Here is an 11,888-nt window from a genome sequence, read left to right as displayed (position 1 = left end):
AGCTCCAGCCCTCCCCACAGCCCAGCCAGGTTGAGTGATGAGATCATGAAGGATCAGGCTGCACCCCTTTGGTTGGGTTGTTTCTCTCCCCTCCAGGCCCATTCTCTGCAGTTTAAACTATAACTTGAAAATGACTTGAAAAGTTGGTGTCAGGCCTTCTTCCACTCCTGGAAGCTGCTGCAGGGCTGGAAAAGCGTCTGTTATCTGACATCACTCACCTTTGCCAACCATCAGGCAGAGACCTTGTCTGTCTTCTCTTGGTAGAATCCACTCCAGCCCCCAACACACCCCTGCCCACCGGGGCCATATAGGTTCTCTCCATCTTGGGTGATGTCCAGGTACGAGCCCAGCCCACAGCTCTCCTCCACCCAACTGTCCAGAGACACACATGGAACCTGCGGGGACTGGGGAAGGGGAAGGAACAAACCTCAAGGGGCCATGGTGAGAGAGAAGGGGAAATGGCAAAAGGCAGGAGGTACCCCAGGGTCCATGCTGTAGATATCAGAGAACTAGGCACAGAGTGGAGCTGCAGCCCCACTTTCTTCCCCTGGTTTCTGTCATGTTTCAGATGCCTGTGTGCTATGTCTATGCCCGGGACAGGAGGGACAGCTTAGCACTGTCTCAGCCCCAAAGGAATATGTCATTTAAGACAGTGAAGCTGACCACAAGACTACACATACAGTAAATAGCGTATTACTTTTCCAGAGTATCAAAGGTATAGCACATATTGCAGGGTGGCAGATGTAGCTGAAAACTCAACACAGCCTTTAGACTTGCCGGCACAGTCAGGCCTGTGAGTCACACTTGTTCTCTTAGGCCTATGTGTGCCTGCCGGTCCCAGTGGCAAACGTACTTTTCCAAAACAAAGGAAAGTGACACACAGGCATATAAATACACACTCCTGCACATCCCCACCTGACAGCAACTGGGGAGGGGGTCCCTAAAACCTCGAAACTGTTTGCCTACAGGCAAGAAGTATGAAACAATCTTTTCCACAAATGGAAACTATTTCTATCATTCTCTGCTGTTCTAGCTTACAGCCAAGTTCCCTGGAGCTGATGGTCCCAAGAATTTTCCATTGAGTTGCTCTGTTGCGGTAACTGGCAAACAAGCACAGTGTTTGGCATCTGCCTGCTTAATGGTACATGTTCAAAGCATGCAAAACTTTCCACTGGTTCTGGGAGGTTCTGAAATCAGAGCACCTGAGGGAAGACACACTGACCCAACAACGCCCAGCAACTTGCCTTCCAATAGAGTAAGATGGATGTGACAATTTAATACTTCCTTCTCTGCATTGCTCTGCCTTGCCCTGCCTTCAGTCACTCACTCTGGAGGAAGATGCCATGTTGTAAGAACACTCAAGCTGGCATATGGAGAAGGTCAGGGGAGGAGGAGCTGAGCCCTCTGCCACAGCCAGCACCAGTTTGCCCACCTGTGCGGCAGCCCCTGGGGAAGCAGACCCACCTGCCCCAGATGGAGCCTTCTGACTTCTTGACTGGGGCTTCATGAAAGATGCCAACACAGGAACACTAGCTAAGCTGCTTCCAGAGAAATGGTGACATAATGCATGTTTATTATTTTTAAGCCACAATGTTTTTATACAATTTTATGCAGCAATAGATAACTAATGCAAGTCCTAATATAACTGACTGACAGCCTGGCTGCCTCCCAAAACTAAAGCCAAACTCGTGAAACATGTGCTGGTGAAAAAGAAAGGTTTATTCAAGTGCCGGCCACCTGAGAAGATGGCCCAAAGCCTATCTTGACTTCTCAGTGCAGGCAGAGGTTTTTATAAGGAGGGAGAGCAAAAGCAGAACAAATAGATCAAGGGGAGGGGTTGACAAGTTCTCTATGTGCAAACAAGCACAGTCCATTCCAATAAGGACCTCGAGACTGGTCAAGTGATGGTCTGGTGTGCATCATCCTGGTTTTATGGTTGAAGGTCAGCAAGTATCCCAGAGCTGGGACGACTGAAGTTCGGAGTCTGTATCTTCTGAAGTTAGTTCCTAGAATTCTTATACAAACATGCTGTTTATCTACAAGCTACATATTAGTCACAGTCAGCACTTACTGAAACAGTGTCAAAGGAACAGTGGACTGGGTTACAATTCCCCACTGTCACACTGAATAGTTACAGCCTATGCAACTGTTGTGGGGAGAGTCATGGGATAACCAGGCCAGCAGGAGCTCATCAGTACACTGGGACTTGGACCAAACCAGAAAGAACAAATAAGTTTCAGGAAGAGAAACCAAGGCTCTCCAGGGCCCTGAAGCAGAGGAGTAGGTCACACAAACATCGACCAGGCGTAGCTGTGGTCTGAGGTCTGAGGCCTGTGGCCTGCTGCTCTTTGTCCCTGAATCTTACATCCCAGGATACCAAGCAAATAAGCTGACCTTGAATGCCCAGTCTTACTCAACCTCTCTTAGTTTCACAGTAGGGGAAATTGACTTGTCCAAATCCTGGATATATAATAACCACGCAAGATTTGTCAAAGATGCGAACGTAGTGGTTCAAAAACACAAACAATAAACACTACCATTTATTAGGTATCTACCATCTGCAACCCCACCCCTACTCTTTGGGAGGGAGCTGGCATGTGCTGAGCCCACACATCCACGTTCTGCCTACATCCCACCACCCAACACACCACCCATCTCCCCCACCCCCCATGCAGCTGGTCCTTGGGCTGAGGTGAGCAAATGGTTGCAGGGGACCAAATGGGGAACTCCACTGGCCTACACATCCCCTCTCCTGTAGTCAAGAGACACTGGGAAGACTGCTCTCATCAACTGGCCATGAAGTGGGCTCTACCAGCCTGTGTTCTGAAAGACCACAGAAGTTTTGCGATCATTGTGCTTAACTCCCAATTTTACTTTTTGTGCGACTATTTTATTTTTTATTATATTTTTTCCATTACCATTTATCCCCCATACCCTCTTCCACCTCCTTTCCTCCCAATTTTAATTCTGTGCATCCTCCAAATGCCTCATTGCTCCAGCTTATTAACTTTATTTTCATGGTGTTAAGCTTCTTCTGTTACTGCATCACAAGAAAGAGGCCAGAGAGGTATTTTCACTGATTCTCAGAGTAGGAGTTAAAATGGCCTGGCCTCAAGTCATAGGCTAAGTATTCTTCAAATTTACTGTGGAGAGTGGGGCGGGGGTGCAGCAGACATCTCAAAGAGACTGATGGTGACCCAAGGCAGCTGAGCCCTCCCCCAACAGGACTGTGATAGGGATGCACGTGCTGTACATGTCAAGATGCCATGGGCTGAGATAACAAATGGAGGTTTCAAATATTAGCTGCAAATCAGAAGTCACGCTCTGGATGCTCTTCTTGGAGTGGCAGGCACAGGTCTGCAATAGAGCCCATCGCCACATGCAGCTCCCGCAGGAAACAGCCTGTCCTTCCTCCCTCCTGGTAGCTCTTGCATTTCATTGGGACCCAACTCAAAGTCCAGCCTGGGTAGCACTGCCCCTCAGAATCTGTATAATATTCCCAAGGTCTTGCCTGGGTGGTCCCCAGAGGACCCCTAAGCTCAACCACATACCTTTCTACCCTACCCCCAAGGAACCTGGGCAGGATTTTCACCACCCAGTCCTTGGAGATGTCCCATTCTTCCTGCTCCAGTCTCTGGAGATGCAGCTCCAGGGAAAATTGGGGTGTCTGCCAGCCTCTGACAGCTGTGTTTCCACTTGTGGTGGGAGCACAGCAGAAGAATAAGATGCAAAGGATCTTGGGGAAAGCACTCTCCCTCTGTACTTCCACACTGGCCTTCTATATACACTAGAAGCTTCCAGTAACCCAAACCCCTGGCTTTAGAACCCACACAGGTTTACTAGGTGATTTGTTTGCTATCATCTGTTCATGTCAACAGCACTTCCTGCATGTCTATCCCAAATCCCTCCCAAAGTTACTGACCTTGACCTTCATTCTCTAGCTTTGCTGGTCTAGGACAAGAAGTGCTCTCTTCTTTCCTTCTTTCAGGACAGATAGTGTCAGTCCCTCTAACAGTCCCCTGCCTCTCTGTCTCTCTCTGGGCTGATAGAAATCTACAGGTCATGGTACTTTTTTTGATGAACAAAAACAGAAGTTTTGAGGCCTCAAGGAATTTTTGAAAACCCTTGGTGAAACCAATCAGAAGATCTGGAAGCTGTATCTTTAAAAGGCTCCCTCTGTGGCCGCAGCCAGATTTTGGTCCTGAGCCCACTGGGGCTTGAGAAGAACAGCAGGGGACCAGTGCTGTGTCCCTTCCCGAGGTGTGGGAGCCACAGGAGGAAGGCCGCCTGCAGGACCAAAGCACCAGGGCTCCTCTCCCTCCACCCACACCCACCCGGCAGGTAAAGTCTCTGTGTGTTCTCTGTCTCTCCCCTCCTCCAACTCCCTCACACCTTGTCCCCATCACACCCTGTCCCCATCACACCCTGCTTTCCTCCCCTGGAATGCTGGAGAAGCCCATCCCTCGGTGGCCTTGGTCCCTTCCCAAGTATAAAGGAAGGTTGGGTTACATCGTGTTTCTAAAGGTCTAGTCATGTGAGAGCCACCACCACAATTTTGCATTTTTGTACTATTCTCTACCTGATATTTTTTTATCTACATGTTCAGCATTTAGTAAATGTATTTGAAATGACCATTTCATGTCACTTTTATAAGTGGAAAACAAGCTTCCCTTTCTATGAAAAGAAGGAAACAATAACAATGTTCTCAGAACAAAACCATGTTAATCAATCCAGCCTGGACACTTCAGTCTCGGAAAGGCAGGTCTGCTCTCTTCATTACATTGGCCAGCTTAAGGCCTAAAATCACCTCCAGTATCAGCCCCGGTACAGGTCCAAGACTCTGGCAGGCAATGGATTTGAAGGTCTCTGGGGTCCCTTTCAGAGCTTCCAAGTTAATTATTTATTGTTCTCCATTTCTTTCTCCCTCTCCTTCCCAGCCCCTGGTTACATCCCCCTGCAATAATTAAAACACATGAATGTAGTCCTCCAGTCTAAAAGAGCCTGGTTTGTTTTCCAGCACCAGCCCACAGGACAAGGGACCAGCATTGTTTTGGGAGAGATAATGGGCTGTTTCCAGCCTCCCTCCCCTCTGGCCCTGACAGATACCATGGGGGTTCCTGACCGGAAATCCCCTCTGCCTCATGGAAAAACCCTCGAAGGAAGCAGAGCAGCCCCGTGGACTGATCAGGCCCCACCCAGAGATGGAACAGTGAGAAATGTCCATCATCCCAGGCCCAGTCAGAAGCCCCGAGACTCTAACAACACTTGTAGGGAGACAGAAGCCTGAGGAAAGACGCGTGCCTCCTACAGGTGCATCTGCACCGTATTTCACCACATCCAAAACCACATCCATGGTTTTAACTCTTACAACAACTCAATAAAGTCTGCAGAGAAGGAGGTGTTGCTAATGAGAAACCCACAGCCAAGAAGCTCTACCCAAGGTCTTACTCAAGGTCAGCACCAAGGTCAGCTTTTCTCCCCTCCCCTCCTTTCCCCTTCCCATCTACAGTTGTCATGACTAACACCTCACCAAACTGATTGCATGATTGCTTCTAGAACTCATAATGCCAAGCCCTCTAAGGCCACTGGTGAAGTTGGCCTGAGCCCCTGGACTGGGAAAGAAAAGAACCTGGGTCTGTTATGGTCCAGTCTACCTTCACCTTGGTGCCCCAAGCCAGCCCACCCCTCCCCTGCCACAGTCTTCCCAGGGCTTCCTCCTTGTGGTGGGCGGTGAACCCCGTTCTGCTCTTCTCTCAAGGAACATGAGCACACACACCTTATTTCTCTTCTCTCCCCTCCTGTCCTCCTAGGGCTGGGGGAGATGTGAAATCAGCCTCAGCCCCAAGCCCAGAGCTTACTTGGCTCACAGCTTGGCACACCTGCAGCAACCTTCCCCTTAGCCTCGCCCTGTTCTACCTGTCCCTCCTTCATTAGCCCAGGCTCAGGTCATTGGATCAGCCTCCTCCAGGGCCTGTCTCTCTGCTCCCACTCACCCTGCACAGCACTGCTGAGACAGTCTTCCCACAGCACAGTTCTGACAATTTTCCACCTCTGATTAAAAGCCCTACTGTGAGTTTCCATCTCAACTTCTGGAAAACAAAATGCGCTGATAATACATATGAGTATAGTTTTATTACTTACATGAAACAAGCGGTTCTGGGCGTTACTCTTAGCACTTTATCTGTATCACTCACTTAAGTTTCCCAACAGCATTGAGGGAGATATTATTATTATTTCAGCTCCCACCCCACTTAACAAGTAAGGAAACTGAGGCACAGAAAGTGTAACTAACTTGCCCAAGGTCACACAGCTGGTAACTGGCTCAAATGGAATTTGAAAAGAATGCCAAACTCCTGGCAGTCAGGCCTCCTGTGTAACAGGCTCCAACATCTCCCTGGCCTCCCAGGCAGTGTGGATGTCCCCAAACGCAGTGCATGTCCCCACTGCCATACTTTTACTCTCCTGGTTCCCTCTGTCAAGAGCGTCCTCTCACTTGTTGATAGCCTCACCCACCCTCAATACAGAGCCCGGGGCCACAACCTCAGCATCTCTGCCCTTTGCTGTGCACACTGGTGACACCTGCCACCCACTGTCTCTGCACATGGTCATTTATGGAACTCTGATGAAGCCCATCCCTTGGTGGCCTTGGTTCCATCCCAAGTATAAAGGAAGGTTGGGTTACTTCGAGTTTCTAAAAGTCCAGTCGTCTCATCTTCCTTAGAGGACAGAAGCTGGTGTGACATCTCATTCCATGTCTTCATAGACCCATAATAAGGTAGGTGGCTCAAGGAAACATGGAATGAATAATGAGTGGATGGATGAGTGAATGAGTGAGTGAGTGAGTGTGTCACCACCATTAGCACCTCTACCGCACTGTTGTGACCACCAGGCTCTGGGCTGGGGAAAACACAGTTCCCCAAAAGCACTGCCATTCCTTTCCTCAGGATTTGACTTCCATTTGAGTCAAAGATCAACCAGGTAGAAAGGCAGGAGTTCTCAGGTTGGTGAAGCTCCTGGCACCAAGTGTCTCTGGGTGGCAGAGTAGGTATTGGGGCTGGCAGGTCACCAAGCAGAGCATCATTTGTTCCCAAAGTGATTCAGACTTGATTTGTGCAGCCTCCCACTGTGGGGATCTCTAGAGCAGGGTGCTTACTCTCTGGATCCTCCCCGAGCTGTGCCCACATGCCCAGGGGGCATGGGCACCTTGTAGTCATGGTTTCCAGGGACAAGTCACCGCAGTGCTTTTATTCTTGCCTTCTCAGCCTTGCCCACAAGCACCTGAGAGCTTAAAGGAAATAACCAAGCCTGGGCCACCCACCAACTGGGGGTCAGAAAATCAGGGAGCCCAGACTAACTGAGGGGCCCCCACACGGTTTTTTGATAGCACTCTGAGTGCTGTAATTGTGCAGCCAGAACGAGAACTGCTGAGTGCTAACAAAGGGCAGGCACAGGCTGGAAAGCTAGTGGGTGCCAGTCGCCTGCGGGCGAGGACCATCTGCAGTAGGGAAAGAGACCAGAATACAACAAGACAGGGAAGAACTGCAGATAAGCAAGAAGGAGCTCGCAGAGTGAGACATTTGGGCCCTTCCCCAGATTATAGTAAAGCCAGAGAGAAGTGCAGGGAGGGGCAGGTGAGGTCATCTGCAGGCTGGGCGGCAAGGAGGTGAAGGCAGGCCCTGACTACATAGGTGTGAGACTGGGAAAAGCCGCCTCTGCTCCCTCTAGAGGGTGACCCTGCATAGCCCCAGTGAAAGAGGCATAGGGTGGCCACATTTAATGACTCAAAACTTAGAACCTGGGCTAGTTTACAGAGAAGAGAGGACAGGAATAATTTACCTAGATTGTTCCTGACACTCTGGAACATACAGCTCCTGTGCCTATTGACAATCTGCTCTTGATGACTTTCCAGGGTAGAAGGGGGATCTTTATCTTGACCTTGACCTGAAATCTTATAAACTGCTCCAAATGATCTTATAGCTAAATCTTTGTCTGTCCTACAGGTACATGCCCTAGAATCTCTGTATTTCTAGATCAAGAGGGAATGGACTTGTGAAGGTTAATTTTATGTCAACCTGACTGGGCTAAGGATGCCCAGGTAGCTGGTGAACATTATTTGTAGGGGTGTCTGTGTAGGTATTTCTGGATAAAATTAGCATTTGAACTAGTGAACCGAGCAGAGCACACTGCACCTTCCCTCAATATGGTGAGCATCACCAATCCACCAAGTGCCCGAACAGAACAAAGAGGCAGAGGACGGGAGCATTCACTCTCTGCTGGAGCTGGGACATCCATCTTCCCCTGCACTGGACATCAGAACTCCTGGGTCTCAGGCCTTCTGACTCAGATCAGGACCCACACCATCGGCCCCCCAGTTCTCAGGCCTTGGGACTTGAACTGAGCCATACCACTGGCTCTCCTGAGCCTCCTACTTGCGGATGGCACAGTTGGGACTTTTCAGCTGAGCTCATTTGTATAATAAATCTCCCCTTCTATCTCTCTGTATGTCCTATTGGTTCTGTCACTCTGGAGAACCCTAACTAATACAGAACTGTTGGAATCTTATGGTCTCACGGGGGCTGTTTTCATAAAAACAGGGCAGCAGAGAGGCACTATCCCTCTTCAGCCACACCTGGGGCCTTCCCCCTTCCCAGTGAGTGTGACATTGCAGAGATGCCTTTTACTCCCAGGGCACTCCGGAAGCCATCTCTGCAGCTGGAGGTGATACCTCATGGGGGAGGGAGCCAGTATCTAGTGCAGGTGGTAGGAGGGTTGGTGCTAAATCAACCACAGGCCAGGAGTCTACACCCCCTGCACTCAGATTTCCTAATCTGGTGTAATGTTGATGGTTTTTACTTTATCATTTGGGTTCTGAGGAAGGAGGCTAGGCCTTGTTCAAAAGGAACTTCAATGTAAGGTCCGCTTTGATGAGGACTGTACAAAAGGCCAGGGTGGGGGGAGCAGAGATCTAGTCACTGTCTCCCAGGGCACGTATCAAGAACTTACAATGTGCTGGCCCTGTTCTGGAAAGCTTCCTGGAGGAGGTGGCATTTGATATGGACCTTCAAAGAGGAATGGGTTCATCAGGCCCATAAGGAATAGCTATAAATTAGGATTTAAAAGATCCAGGGAAATTCAATGAAGAAAAGGTATTTTTTAGTATATGAAGTTGGAAACATCTGTTTTGACCAGTAGAGTAATTCCTCTAAAATCAATGTACTGATTAACATCTGGAAGAATTGGGACAACATTTTGTTTTAGTTTAAATTAGTTGTGTTTTCACTCCAACCAATTCCAACAGATTTATCAGTTCAGTGCTGCTCACCTGAATCAGTTTGTGCATGACTTGTATTTCAGACACAAAGCATTTACAAATACTTAAAAATACACACAAATATCCATTTGACCAAGCCACTTAATAATCTCTGAATTAAAGGAAACACTAAAGCAACAGTCTCTATTGACAATCTGTTAGAAGAGAGAAATGCACCCTATCTATAATCCATAAAATCCTTGATGTCAGAGACATTTACCACTATGCAATCTTGAAATGAATCGGTTTTCCTTCCCCCAAATCATGGATACCATGTATGGAGAAAAACAAACAAACAAAAACAGGGAACTTTCTTCTTTGTCAGGTTGTAGCATAATGTTTATGTGAACTGACTGCAATAAAATAATTTATCAAGCCAACATGTAAAACTAACTAAAATATTAAACTGGACAGAGAACACTTGAGAGAAATCTTCAAAAACTGTTAACACATCTCACCCCACACACCTCTGTAATTCTTATAAGGTGTTTGTAAAGATAATTTTTTTGTAAATTGGGCAATAGCAGCAAATGGACCATGTGCAGAACTAGTCTTGGCAAACTGATTTTCAGAGAAGTTGCTTTCAGAGAATTGAGTTTCCCTGAAGTGCCCTAAAGCCGTGTTGGCTCCTCAGAGGCTTCTTGCGCACTTCCTCGCTCTCCTCGGTGTCCCAGGCTGGGACAGCGGCTGCGGGGACTCTGCGTGAGGGAGTGGGGGCCACCTCAGCCCTCAGAGGCCTTCAGGGAAGTTTGGAGCTGGCACTAAAACCTGCTGTGTGTCTCCTGCAGAGTCAGCGTGACAAGAGTCACTAAAACTCAGGATTCCCAGCTTCCAAAAGACATTCTGCCCTGTGGGTCCCCACCAGCCCCCTCCACCCAACCCCCTCCTCAGGGCCAGCTCCTCCTGGGGCAGGGCCACAGGTGATGTGTGAGGGTCACCGGAGGGGACGGCCCTCAGACCCCTTAAATCCATTCCAGGTCCTCGTCTCACTCAGGACCTCCTGTACATCACTTCCTCTCTGGGACCCAGATTCTCTTTCTGTTCTCCTCAGGCAGTAGATCAAGAGACGTTTGTGCTGCCTTCTTCTTGCCTGGAGGCCTCATCAAACAAACCCTTTTCAGGGTCTCTTTTTGAGCTGTCCTTTTCAGGGCAGCTCATTGGTGAGAAGCCTCCAACATCCAGTCTCTAATACCAGCCAAATCTTCTCAGTCCCTGGGCTGCTGGCTTCATCTCCCTCTAGCCCTCCGTAAGTTCTCATCTCCCATGTACTGCATGCATTATTTTTAGTATAACATATTTTAGACATACAACAATATGGAGAAAAACAAAGCTAGCTTCCATGGAGCTGTCAGCAAGCTTAAGGAAGAAAACATGAAGGCATCTATCGAGGGCCTCTGTGTCTTGCTCTCTGAGGAAACATTGGTCCTGAACTTAGAGGTCACTGTTTCCATGTGTGAGCTAAATATTTCTTCAAAGTCAAAAACTCCCCACTTTTTTTAAAGAAACAAAAATTCATTTTACACGCCACAGACTTGAACAGTCACTTGTTCTCAGACATTTGGACCTGGTGGGCCACTAAAATGTCTGAATTAATTTTGGGCACGTGTAGGACTCTCAGAATAAGAACATAAAAAAAAACCCCACAAAACTATCGTCTGCTATTAAGTGGCTTTATGAAAGAAAGAACATTTAACATGAAAAATATGGAGAGAGCATATTCTCAGAATTTAAAAAACTGAATCCATTTAGGTTAGTCAAAAAGTCTTTATTTTTCTCATTTTCACACAGCCTGGGAAACTTCATCTTGGACCTCTTTGGCATTTAGGAATCACTAATTCAGAAACTCAGACTGCTGTGACCTATGTCCCTCAGAGGACAGGGACTTTCTGGAGGGAACCACCCTCATCCTGGATGCTGGAGCACTTTTGCGCCCCCCCCCATCACCCCACCAGGCCTGTGCCTACCTCTGCCCCCATTTCCTTATCTCTACCCAAGTCTTTATCTCCAGATATAGGTAGACACCTGCCTCCCCAGCCCATCCCCGCCCTTCCTCAGGGCCCTTGGGGACCTGAGAATTTCTTCCCTTCTTCCTTCATAGTTCCCCCAGCCCACTGGCCACCACCCAGCCCTCAAGCCCAGGACCTTCCCTTATGTGTCCAACCACAGGCCACAATCTGGAAGGGATGTGGCCAAACTCTGAGGGAAAAATTTGAACCATTAGGATGAACCAGGCAGCAGTGTGTGGGGGTCATGGGAGACTGGAGTGACCTGCTGGAAATACCAAATGGAGGAAAATAAAAGAAAAAGGTCATCAATGCAGCAGCCCAATCTTGCTGACCTGTCCACTCTCCCACCCCCTCCACAGGTGCTCAAATGAGGGGGTGGGTGGTGCAGGGGGCGGGCAAGTGGTGTAGTTTTACAATAACCCCCAGGGAAAGCTGGTTCTGCCTCTCCCCACCCTGAGCTGAGAACCACTGATGTGACACAAACCAGGATAAGATAAAGTCAGTTATCATTGACAGTTTGGGCTCAAATTTCATTCAGTCAAAGAGGAACAAAAGGGAACTCATTTCACAAA

This window comes from Phyllostomus hastatus, unplaced genomic scaffold (genome assembly GCF_019186645.2).
Source record: "Phyllostomus hastatus isolate PE091 unplaced genomic scaffold, TTU_PhHast_1.1 phas_scaffold_1674, whole genome shotgun sequence".
NCBI classification, from domain to species: Eukaryota; Metazoa; Chordata; class Mammalia; order Chiroptera; family Phyllostomidae; genus Phyllostomus; species Phyllostomus hastatus.
The sequence above is the reverse complement of the archived record's forward strand: the minus strand, read 5'-3'. Positions refer to the sequence as shown.